Source organism: Amblyraja radiata, chromosome 6 (assembly GCF_010909765.2).
Source record: "Amblyraja radiata isolate CabotCenter1 chromosome 6, sAmbRad1.1.pri, whole genome shotgun sequence".
Lineage (NCBI taxonomy): Eukaryota > Metazoa > Chordata > Chondrichthyes > Rajiformes > Rajidae > Amblyraja > Amblyraja radiata.
This window is the reverse complement of record NC_045961.1, coordinates 21,517,613-21,530,106: the sequence shown is the minus strand read 5'-3', so window position 1 is coordinate 21,530,106 and position 12,494 is coordinate 21,517,613.

Genomic DNA, 12,494 nt, shown 5'->3' with positions numbered 1-12,494 from the left:
TTAAGAATAAGAGGTAGGACATTTAGGACTGAGATGAGGAAAAGCGTTTTCACTCAGAGAGTTGTGAATCTGTGGAATTCTCTGCCACAGAAAGCAGTGGAGGCCAATTCACTGGATGTTTTCAAGAGAGAGTTAGATTTAGCTCTTGGGGCTAAAGGAATCAAGGGATAGGATGAAAAAGCAGGAACGGGGAACTGATTTTAGATGATCAGCCATGATCATATTGAATGGTGGTGGTGGCTCAAAGGGCCAAATGGCTGACTCCTGCACCTATTTTTCAATGTTTTCCAAACCTGAACTTAAATCTGCACCCAAAGCTAAATCCCAACGCTTTTCCCCAGAATCAAGGACATCAACACATGACTGCGGGTGGCATGAGTCAGTGTTACAGATATTGTTCTTCTTCTTAGGTGGACCCTTGGGGCCAGTAGATTATTTCGTTACAGATGTACTGGCAGTCTTTTCCTGAGCAACTGTTCTCTTAAATAGTTTATGTGCGGCTTGTGTCAGAAGATAGGAAACATGGCTTGTAAGATGAAACACAGGGCATCAGGCAGGAGTGTAGTCTTGAATTCAACATCAGCATGAAGGTAATGAGTTTCCCTTAACAAATCACATAACTTTACAATCTCCGCAAATGGCAGAATTAATTTTGAATAGCATTAGCGGTACACACAACCACAGTGAGAGACAATGGGACATTAAGGTCATGGTCCTGATTGAAAGAAAGTTATTAGAGATGCAGATTGATGCAGCTACAAACTCTTCCATTGTAGTGAAGGACATTTATGACAAGCAGTTTAGTCATCCACCCTTAATAAGGAACACAATTATCTCCTCACTTTCTCAGCGAAAGGTTTATAAATTCTAAGGCAGAAGTAATGCATGCATTGTTATGATCATCGGGTTATCTAGTCTTGTACTGGACTACAGTGGGCAATTAATAATAATAGGCAAAGATGTATTAACCAGATTGGAAATTGAATGAGCAGAGGTATCACAAATTAAGCTGATATTTCGTCAACTTCATTGCAGGGACCCATTGAGTTACTCCAGTACTTCGTCTTTTCTTGTAAGCCAGCACCTGCAGTTGTTTGTATCCATTTATTGCATTGATTGTCCAGTATTGGTACAAATTAGATTTTCTCACTGCAATTATTAAATGAAGTTTGTCCCAAAATCTATTTTGACACAGACATACTAATGCAGACTTCAAGCTAACTTAAAGAGGATAGGCTCATGTAGACAAATGTGTTAATGAAGCTTTACAACCCTTCTATAATGGTAGTACTCCAGCAAACATCACCCATTCCTTCTTTCCACAGATCCTGCCTGTCCCGCTGAGTTACTCCAGCATTTTGTGTCTATCTTTGGTTTAATCCAGCATCTGCAGTTCCTTTCTACACAATACATGATTACAATCGAGCCATTTACTGTGTATTGATAGATGATAAGAGAATAAAGTAAAACCAGCAATGTCCGATCAGGAATTGTCCGAGAGACACCAAAGAGGTAGATAGTAGTTCAGCGCTGCTCTCTGGTTGTGGTACGATGATTCAGTTTTAAATAATCTTCTGGTTATGATTATATACAGGGATGAACACACAAGGACTGAAACATCAACATGACAACAATTTTCAGGAAATGTATGTATTGAAACAACATTGATAAAATAATTGGAAAAAGTTGTGTGCCTGTGTACGATTTGCCAGTAATGCAGACCAATGCAACCTAAAATGCCACTACAGCCAAAGGAATGACCAATGTCACTGCTCCAACAAGTTGAAACATAGAAACATAGAAACATAGAAAATAGGTGTAGGAGGAGGCCATTCGGCTCTTCGAGCCAAGTTGATGCCAATAAAATTTGTCTATATTCTTATCGACTGACAGTCAAAATGAAGTAATGTGCCTTAAATATTAGTAGAATTAATGCTGAAAAAAGAACCACTTTTCTATTTATTTGGGAATATTTTATATCCAATTGATGACATCAAACATTTATTAACCCCTATGCATCATTCTACTTCCAATAACGCAGGAGTGAGAAACTATTTTAAAAGACGCCTTGAAGAAGAAAGTGTTCAAGTGTACTGTAGCTTCACTGGGAAAAATCAATCAGCTAAACCTCTCTGTTACTGTGTTTTTGCTCCCACACTGTAGACAAGTGTTATTTTCACACAAGATCAGCTTGGTAGAGCCTGATCTTAAAGCAGAGCACAGTGGCAGCAATTGGACTAATGCTGAGGGAAAGTTAAAAAAAAGGCTACAGTTGATGTAGAGCCATGATTTTGCCATAAATGCCATGTGCCTTTTCATGCCTATTTTGATGATTTCACCAAGATAATGCCTTTTTCACAATCATGCCATAAATGCCATGTGCCTAAATCAACCTTTTTTTGCCATTTTGCTAAAATGTCATGCTATTTTCTCTAATTGCACATTAATAGTAATGTTATTATTAACGTGTTAACATAGTATAACTTACAAGAAAATTTCGAGCACTGGAGGAAAACTGGGGCGCCACCGTCGGTCGTACATTCTTTTGTGCCGTTGCCGCTGGTTCAGCTTTCTCCAAGATCTATTTAAGAAAGAACTGCAGTTGCTGGAAAAATCGAAGGTAGACAAAAAATGCTAGAGAAACTCAGCGGGTGGGGCAGCATCTATGGAGAGAAGGAATAGACAACGTTTCGTGTCGAGATCCTTCTTCAGACTGATGTGGGGGGGTTGCGGGAAAAAGAAAGGAAGAGGTGGAGACAGTAGGACTAGAAGGAGAGCTGGGAAGGGTGAGGGGGAGGAGGGAGAACACAAGGGCTATCTAAAATTAGAGAAGTCAATGTTGATACCGCTGGGACTACACAAGCGAAATACCCAAGCTTGTCTCCTCACCACATTTACTGCTGGCTCCAGTCGCAAATCTGAGTTTGAGTGATTTGTGCAAGGCATTCATTGATGCTGGAATTCCACTATGGAAATTGGAAAACAAACATCTCAGAGGTTTTTTTTAGCGAAATGCACTGAGGAACATATACCAAGCAAGTCAACATTACAAAAAAATTATGTTAATAGCAAATTCAACATTGTTGTGCAGAAAATTAGAGATGAAGTTGCATTCAACTATAACCTTTGTGCACCAGTGACCTCAGCTGAGATAGAAATAAGTTTTTCACAACTGTTCTGCATGACCGGTGGCATAGATTAACACCAGATAATTTGAAACAAATGCTAGTAATTATGTGCAACCGGGGAACTTTGGTCATTGAATGTAGAATACCTTTATTATCATTATATTATTATTTTTAACCATATTTTGGTGATGGAAATACATGCCTTGTTATGCCTTTTTTGTCAATAAATGCCTTTTTTGCCTTTTTTGTAATTTTATAATGCCTTTTTGCCTGCCTATTTCAGAGTTTTTAGTGCCTAAACATCCTGGCTCTAATTATGAGAGATAAGGGCCTGTCCCACTTAGACGATATTTTAGGCGAGTGCAGGAGACTCTGCGCTCGCCTCATGATCGCCACATGGTCGCCACATTTTTGCTGATGGTCTCTGGTGAGTCTCCTTCATGGTCGCGAGGAGTTCCCTCATTCTGTGAGCTCGTCGCGGCCTCAGCATGGTCGCCGCAAATTTTTCAACATGTTGAAATCTTTTCTGCGACCAAGAATTGGGTCGCCATGAAGAAAATCGATAATCCTGTCGTCGTAGGTACAGTTGTAGTGGGGTCGCCATGTAGTTATGGGTAGTCGAGGTAATTGTAGGTAGTTTTAGTTAATCGCCTTTGCTGACCGGGCATTTTAATTGGCTCATTGGGGGAAAAAAACATAAGCACGAGTTTTCAGAACCAAGGAAAACCGACTGGTAATGTTAAATGCCCACCGAACTTCACAGCTGTGTATCTCTGGCTTATTAAAAGTTGTCTGGCTTCTTAAAAGTGTCTCCACTCCTTCTCCCCCCCTCTTTTAAAGGACTTACCATACACTGTGCTGGACGTCTTAACCTTCCTGTTCGTCGCAGTGTGTGTCTGATCACCTTGGCTTTGCACCATGTGAATTTCAGGCAGCGCACCCCCGCTTTCCCTGGCCCCTGCCTTTGCGATGTGTTTGTGTGTGTGTGTGTTCCACTCTGACCCTCTCGTTCCAGTTCCCAGTTTTCAGGCGAGTGCCGCAAACTTGACAGTCGCCTGCAGTCCGCTGAAAAATCGCCGAAGTGGGACAGGCCCTATAGATTCACCAGACCAGGGTACCATACCGCCCTTCACGTCAATCATAAAGCACTTATTTCCACTAACCTAATTGTGTCCCCCCCCCCCCCCCCCCCATGTTCCCATCAATCCTCTCTTGTCTTGGAGGGGTAAATCAGGCTTTTCAGTTGAGATAGAGTTGGCAGCACCACATGCCAAGCAAGCAAGCTGGACTAGAAAAAGGATTAGATGCTTGGGAAAATGTTTGGGCTCAATTAGAAGAACAAGTAAATCATAGGACCACTAGGAAGTAGTTGAACTTTTTTTCTAGTTGCATTTGAGACTCGCTTGGTGCATGATTTAATTAATAACCCATGGTTTGTGTACTAAGAGAGACAGGTAGTTATGAAAATATGGTTAACTTTTGATTGTACATTAGTGTAGAAACAAGGGCTTGCTTATTATATTGGAGCATGCTACCAAGAGAGCTCACTTTATGGAGAGGGAGAGAGAGAAGGGGAGAGAGAGAAGGGGAGAGAGAGAAGGTGGTAGAGAGAGCGAGAAAGATGGGGAGAGAGAGGAAGGGGAGAGGAGAAGGGCCTGGAGAGAGCAGAGAAGGGCGAGAGAGAGAAGGGGAGAGGGACGAGAGCGAGAGAAGGGGAGGAGAGAAGGGCAGAGGAGAGAGAAGGGAGAGAGAGAAGGGGAGGCAGACGAGAGAGAGAAGGGGGAGTGAGAGAGAGAAGGGGGAGAACAGCGCGGGGAAGGGGAGAGAGAGAATGGGAGAGAGAGTGTGTGGGGGAGACAGAGGGGAGAGAGAGAAGGGGAGAGAGGGGGAAGGGGAGAGGGAGAAGGGGAGATGGAGGGAGAGAGAGAGAGGAGAGAGGGGGAAGGGGGAGAGAGAAGGGGAGAGAGAGAAGGGGAGAGAGAGAAGGGGGAGAGAGAGAAGGGGAGAGAGAAGGGAGAGAGAGAGGAGGAGAGCGAGAAGGGGAGAGAGATAACGGCTGTTGGCGGAGAGAGAGAAGGGAGAGAGAGAAGGGGGAGCGATGAGAAGGGCTGAGAGAGATGAAGGGTAGAGAGAAGGGAGAGAGAGATAGGGGAGAGAGAGACGGGAGAGCGAGAAGGGGCGAGAGAGAGAAGGGGGAGAGAGAGAAGGGGAGCTCGCGGAGAGGGAGCGCGCGAGGGGAGAGAGAGAAGGGGGGAGAGAGGGGGAGAGAGAGAAGGGGAGAGAGTGGAGGGGAGAGAGAGTAGGGGAGAGAGAGAAGGGGAGAGAGGGATGGGGAGAGGGACGGGGAGAGAGAAGGAGAGAGAGAGGGGGGGAGGGAGAGAAGGGGAGAGAGAGAAGGGGAGAGAGAGAGAAGGGAGAGAGAGAAGGGGAGAGAGAGAAGGGGAGAGAGGGAAGGGGAGAGAGAGAAGAAAGGGGGAGAGAGAGAAGGGGCGCGAGAAGGGGAGAGAGAGAAGGGGAGAGAGGAGCAGGGGGAGCGTGAGAAAGGGGGAGGAGAGAGGGGAGAGAGAGAAGGGGAGAGAGAGAAGGGGGGAGAGAGAAGGGGGAGAGAGAGAAGGGTGAGAGAGAGAAGGGGGAGAGAGAGAAGGGGAGAGAGGGAAGGGGAGAGAGAGAAAGGGAGAGAGAGAAGGGAGAGAGGGAAGGAGAGAGAGAAGGGGAGAGAGAGAGAGAGAGAGAGGAGAGAGATGCATTGGAGACGATCGAGACTTGAGAGAGAGAGAGAGTGAGCAGAGAGAGACGGTGAGAGAGAGGAGAGAGGAGGCGCGAGAAGACTGAGAGGAGTAGAGAGACGAAGAGAGAGAGAGAGAGAGATGTTCATCCCCCATTCATTGACCTGAATTGTCAAAACCTGCATATATTTCATTACACCTCCAGATTCTACCGTTCACTTACACACTAAGTGCAATCCAATCAACCAATTTGCAGGTCTCTGGGATGTTGGAGGAATCAGGAGCAGCAGCGAAAAATCTTCAGCAAGCTCCTGTGTCCTATTAATGTTTCTTACAGTAGAAAATAGATAATAGGTGCAGGAGTAGGCCATTTGGCCTTTCGAGCCAGCACTGCCATTCACAGAGATCATGGCTGCAATGTCTTCCGTAAGACCATGTTGTGACTAGCACAATGAATACACGTCCGACATCTTGAAGGAAAGGTTTAATCTGCAATGACTGTCACGAGGCACAGCTACATTTGCCAGCTTTTGCTTTTGGCCTCAAGGGCATTGGCATTTATATTACATTACATATACATCACATCTCCCCCTTCACTTTAATTACATCACATCTCCCCCTTCACTTTAATTACATCACATCTCCCCCTTCACTTTAGTTACATCACATCTCCCCCTTCCTCAAATTTGGAGACCAAAACTGCACACAATACTCGAGGTGTGGTGTCATCAGGGCCCTGTACAACTGCAGAAGGACCATTTTGCTCCTATACTCAACTCCTCTTGTTATGAAGGCCAACATAGTTCTGTCTTCACTAAGGAAGACATAAATAATCTGCTGGAAATAGCAGGGGACCGGGGGTCAAATGAGATGGAGGAACCGAGTGAAATTCGGGTTAGCCGAGAAGTGGTGTTAGGTAAATTGAATGGTTTAAAGGCCGATAAATCCCCAGGGCCAGATAGGCTGCATCCCAGAGTACTTAAGGAAGTAGCCCCAGAAATAGTGGATGCATTAGTGATAATTTTTCAAAACTCTTTAGATTCTGGAGTAGTTCCTGAGGATTGGAGGGTAGCTAATGTAACCCCACTTTTTAAAAAGTGAGGGAGAGAGAAAACGGGGAATTACAGACCAGTTAGTCTAACATCGGTAGTGGGGAAACTGTTAGAATCAGTTATTAAAGATGGGATAGCAGCACATTTGGAAAGTGGTGAAATCATTGGACAAAGTCAGCATGGATTTATGAAAGGTAAATCATGTCTGACGAATCTTATATAATTTTTTCGAGGATGTAACTAGTAGAGTGGATAAGGGAGAACCAGTGGATGTGTTATATCTGGACTTTCAGAAGGCTTTCGACAAGGTCCCACATAAGAGATTAGTATACAAACTTAAAGCACATGGTATTGGGGGTTCAGTATTGATGTGGATAGAGAACTGGCTGGCAGACTGGAAGCAAAGAGTAGGAGTAAACGGGTCCTTTTCTCAATGGCAGGCAGTGACTAGTGGGGTGCCGCAAGGCTCAGTGCTGGGACCCCAGCTATTTACAATATGTATTAATGATTTGGACGAGGGAATTAAATGCAACATCTCCAAGTTTGCGGATGACACGAAGCTGGGGGGCTGTGTTTGGAGGATGCTAGGAGGCTGCAAGGTGACTTGGATAGGCTGGGTGAGTGGGCAAATGCATGACAGATGCAGTATAATGTGGATAAATGTGAGGTTATCCACTTTGGTGGCAAGAACAGGAAAGTAGACTATTATCTGAATGGTGGCCAATTAGGAAAAGGGAAGATGCAACGAGACCTAGGTGTAATGGAACACCAGTCATTAAAAGTAGGCATGCAGGTGCAGCAGGCAGTGAAGAAAGCAAATGGTAGGTTAGCATTCATAGCAAAAGGATTTGAGTATAGGAGCAGGGAGGTTCTACTGCAGTTGTACATGGTCTTGGTGAGACCACACCTGGAGTATTGCGTACAGTTTTGGTCTCCTAATCTGAGGAAAGACATTCTTGCCATAGAGGGAGTACAGAGAAGGTTCACCAGACTGATTCCTGGGATGTCAGGACTTTCATATGAAGAAAGACTGGATAGACTTGGCTTGTACTCACTAGAATTTAGAAGATTGAGAGGGAATCTTATAGAAACTTACATAAATCTTAAGGGGTTGGACAGGCTAGATGCAGGAAGATTGTTCCCGATGTTGGGGAAGTCCAGACAAGGGGTCACAGTTTAAGGATAAGGGGGAAATCTTTTAGGACCGAGATGAGGAAAACATTTTTCACACAGAGAGTGGTGAATCTCTGGAATTCTCTGCCACAGAAGGTAGTTGAGGCTAGTTCATTGGCTATATTTAAGAGGGAGTTAGATGTGGCCCTTGTGGCTAAAGGGATCAGGGGGTATGGAGAGAAGGCAGGTATAGGATACTGAGTTGGATGATCAGCCATGATCATATTGAATGACGGTGCTGGCACGAAGGGCCGAATGGCCTACTCCTGCACCTATTTTCTATGTTTCTATGTAACATGCCGTTACCTTTCTTCACTGCCTGCTGTACCTGCATGCCTACTTTCAGTGAGTGATATACAAGGACACCCAAATCTCGTTGTACTTCCCCTTTTCCTAACTGGACACCATTCAGATAATAATCTGCCTTCCTGTTCTTGCCACCAAAGTGGATAACCTCACATTTATCCACATTAAACTGCATCTGCCATGCATCTGCCCACTCACCCAACCTGCACCGTCAAAGCATCCACCGCACAGTTCACACTGCCACCCAGCCTTGTGTCATTTGCAAATTTGCTAATGGTTCTTTTTATCCCTTCATCTAAATCATTAATGCATATTGTAAATAGCTGTGGTCCCAACACCGAGCCTTATGATACCCCACTTGTCATTGACTGCCATTCAGAAAGGGACCCGTTAATCCCTATTCTTTGTTTCCTGTCTACCAACCAATTTTCTATCCATGTCAGTACCCGACTCCCAATACAATGTGCTCGAATTTTGCCCACTAATCTATGTGGGACCCTATCAAAGGCTTTCTATAAGTCCAGGTACACTGCATCCACTGGCTCTCCCTTGTCCATTTTCCAAGTTACATCCTCAAAAAATTCCAGAAGATTAGTCAAGCATGAATTCCCCTTTGTAAATCCATACTGATGCAGACCGATCCTGTTACTGCAATCCAAATGTGCCGTTATTTCATCTTTTATAATTGACTCCAGCATCTTCCCCACCATGTCAGGCTAACTGGTCTATAATTCCATGTTTTCTCTCTCCCTCCTTTCTTAAAAAGTGGTATAACGTTAGCCACCCTCCAATCCACTGGAACTGATCCTGAACCTAAAGAACATTAGAATTTACCAATCTGTTCAGCCGTATCCAAGATCCATTTTAGGAATCATTACACTCTTTTCTATTCTCCAACATTAGTGCCCATTTCCTGGCATGCACAGTCCAGATTACTATTGTTGACAGTGGTGATTTCTGCTGCTACTTACATTCAAAAGGTTTAAGTAGTTTGACTTAATGCAGTAAGTAGCGATTGAGACTCATTACACTTTCCAGTACATGCTCCACAGCCTTGTAGATTATGGTACATCAAGTGATCATCTTCCACTTCTTAAATATGAAGAGCTATTGCCTCCAGCATCCTTCCAGGCAGTGATTTGCAGACACCTGCCACTCTCTCTCATGGCATAGCATGCACTCGTGGAGAATCTGTATTTATATATAAAGTATATCTATCTGTTGATTCCAAAGCATAGGTTTCACTGGATAAATCTGGAAAGTGCAGGAAACCGTGGGGCGACACAGTGGTGCAGAGGTAGAGTTGCTACCTCATAGCGCCGGAAGCCCAGGTTCGATCCTGACTATGGGTGCTGTCTGTACGGAGTTTGTATGTTCTCCCCATGGCCGTGTGGGCTTTCTGCGTATTCTTCCGTTTCCTCCCTCACTTTAAAGATGTACAAGTTTGTAGGTTAATTGGCTTGGTATAAATGTAAATTGTCCCTAGTGTGTGTAGGATAGTGTTAATGTGTGCGGATCGCTGGTCGGTGCATACTCAATGGGCCGAAGGGCCTGTTTCCATGCTGTATCTCTATACTAAACTAAACTAAATTTGCAGGAAATCTGACAATATCTATCAAGAGGGAAACTCACTTTACAAATCATGTAGCAGTATCTTAGTTTTGTTTTATTGCAGATACAATCCTTCCTTTAAATTAATCAATTCCTCTTTACACTTTTATAGTTTATTTTTGCACTATAGTTAGTTTATACATTCTACTTCAAAATGATTCACTTAATTGATTTGTTTCTCCACAAATGATCAAAAGGTGGATAGTTGAAATCAGTAATAGATGAATCAAAACCCAGCTTTACACCACAAAACTATTCCCTCTCCGCTTAGACAGCGGCAAGCAGGAAGATTTTGGGAAGATCATTATCTTATGGTTTTTTTTACATCTTGAAACAGAAAGAGCAGCATTTTCATTCATAATGATGGCACTCTCAAAGCAGGACGACCAAAATCACTGGAGTCACTGCCTTCAGCACAATGTAACTATGCACAAGATTTGAAAGGCATGTTCCATTCTGAGATCTGCATTCAGCGTGAAGCTGGAAATGGGCACAGGGTGGAGAGGAGGAATGAATAATGGCACTACTGGTCAGAATAACAGAGCTGCAGCCAATGGGCAAGGCCTAACCTACACTAACCACCGCACCTCCCCCTCCCCCTGCCCCCACCAATCTCCAAATCCACCTTCACAGTAACAGTCTATCTGCCTGAGGCCATCAGCAATGGTTTCAAGACCTTCAAGCCAGGAACCAAGGATGTCAGAGCACTCTGTATCTGCACTTCTGTGCACCCGAGGCAAGTTTATTTCCGATATCAAAGTGGAGGAGAGATATTTGCTGCAGGGATTCCAGGGGGCAGAATCCAAAGCGTCCAACCTGTTCATGTGCATAGAGGGAAACATGTGAGACCCTGACAATCTCTCGCCTCACATAAATTCAAAAGGCCAGGGTTTACCAGCAATAACCGGTTTGTTATCCTTGCTAATTTTTCAACACCCATAGATTTTCAGAGAACTGGTTTTTATACAGGCTAATGGCATAAACGTTTCAACTCCTTCCTGTTCTGGGTATTTCATTATTTATGATCAATCCATTGCTGGTGTATTTTTCCAAAAAATAACTACATTGATGGGCGAGGTGGTGGGCAGGGCACAAAGTTAATCTTCAACAGGCTACAATCACTTAGCCCTTGGATGAAGTAACTGATCCACGTGCTATTGTGTGGTTGCGGATTTGCATGGCCAGGCCCCTTTGTGGTATATATGGGGCAACGGTCGGGAGGATGGCATGAAACTGGTGGTGATGCTTTTTCATTTCTACCAGCTGTAACAGGATCCACCAATTACATCTTCTCCTGCCCACGCTTTCCACTTTCTGTAGGGACCGCACCCACTGTAACCTCCTGGTAGCTCATGCCTCCCCCACCCACCCCTCCCCGATCCTTGGCACCTTCCCCAGCAAAGATAGGAGCTATCACCTTATACACATCAGATTCCAGAGGTGGTCTCACATTTGTACAGTAAAGCTCAATGAATTTCTCACACCTTTCGCCTGTAGGGAGGGTTGACGGACCCGGCGATTTTTTCAATTGTGGCGTGGCCGACAGGCCCGGCAAGTGTTAAATTAAAGTTTATCACATACAATATGAGACTTTTTGTTATCTATATATTTAAAACTCTGATCTTGACCACTTCCTGTTGCACTGCATATTGATTTTAGAAATAATGCTGCCATTTTTTGGCTGTGATTTTTGGCCATTTTACTCAGTCCCCCTCTGCTGCGCAGGACAAGAGGATTTTTCCAATCGTTGAAAAATAAAAGACTTATTAATGTTTGAAAAATGTTGAGATTCTCTCTCCTGTCAATCACGCCATGAAGGCCACACCCCTTCCGGAGGGACTATAAAACCCGGAAGTATGGATGTGCATCAGTTCTCTGCAAGATGGGGGAGCGAGAGGTCGTGGCTCTCAGTCTGAGCTGTGAATAACACTGAACACATGACTACTAAACTGTGAGTGGATTTAGTGACCTGTGAGGGCCCTTAATGTGGTTTGAAAATGTAGTTTGAAAATGCAAAATGTGTTTTGGTTTGAAAATGCAAAAGTGTGTTTTGGTTTGAAAATGCTAAAGTTGCCTTTGGTTTGAAAATGCTAAAGTCGCCTTTGGTTTGAAAATGCCAAAGTTACCTTTGTTTTAAAATGCTAAAGTTGCCTTTGGTTGGTTTGAAAATGCTAAAGTTGCCTTTGGTTGGTTTGAAACTGCTAAAGTTGTGTTGCCCTATTGAAAAGTGGTGTTGCCATCTATATAATTAAAAGTCCATTACTGACCAAATCCTGTTTGGGCTGTATATTGATTTTAGACAAAACGCTACTATATACGGCTGTGATTTTTGGCCATCTTAATCCCCCTCATGAGATGCCGAGGATTTTTCCCATCAATTAAAAATAAAAGAGTTATTAGTGTTTAAAAAAATGATGAGATTCTCTCTCCTGTTAATCAGGCCATGAAGGCCATGCCCCTTCCAGTTGGAGGGCGAGGGACTATAAAACCCGTAAGTG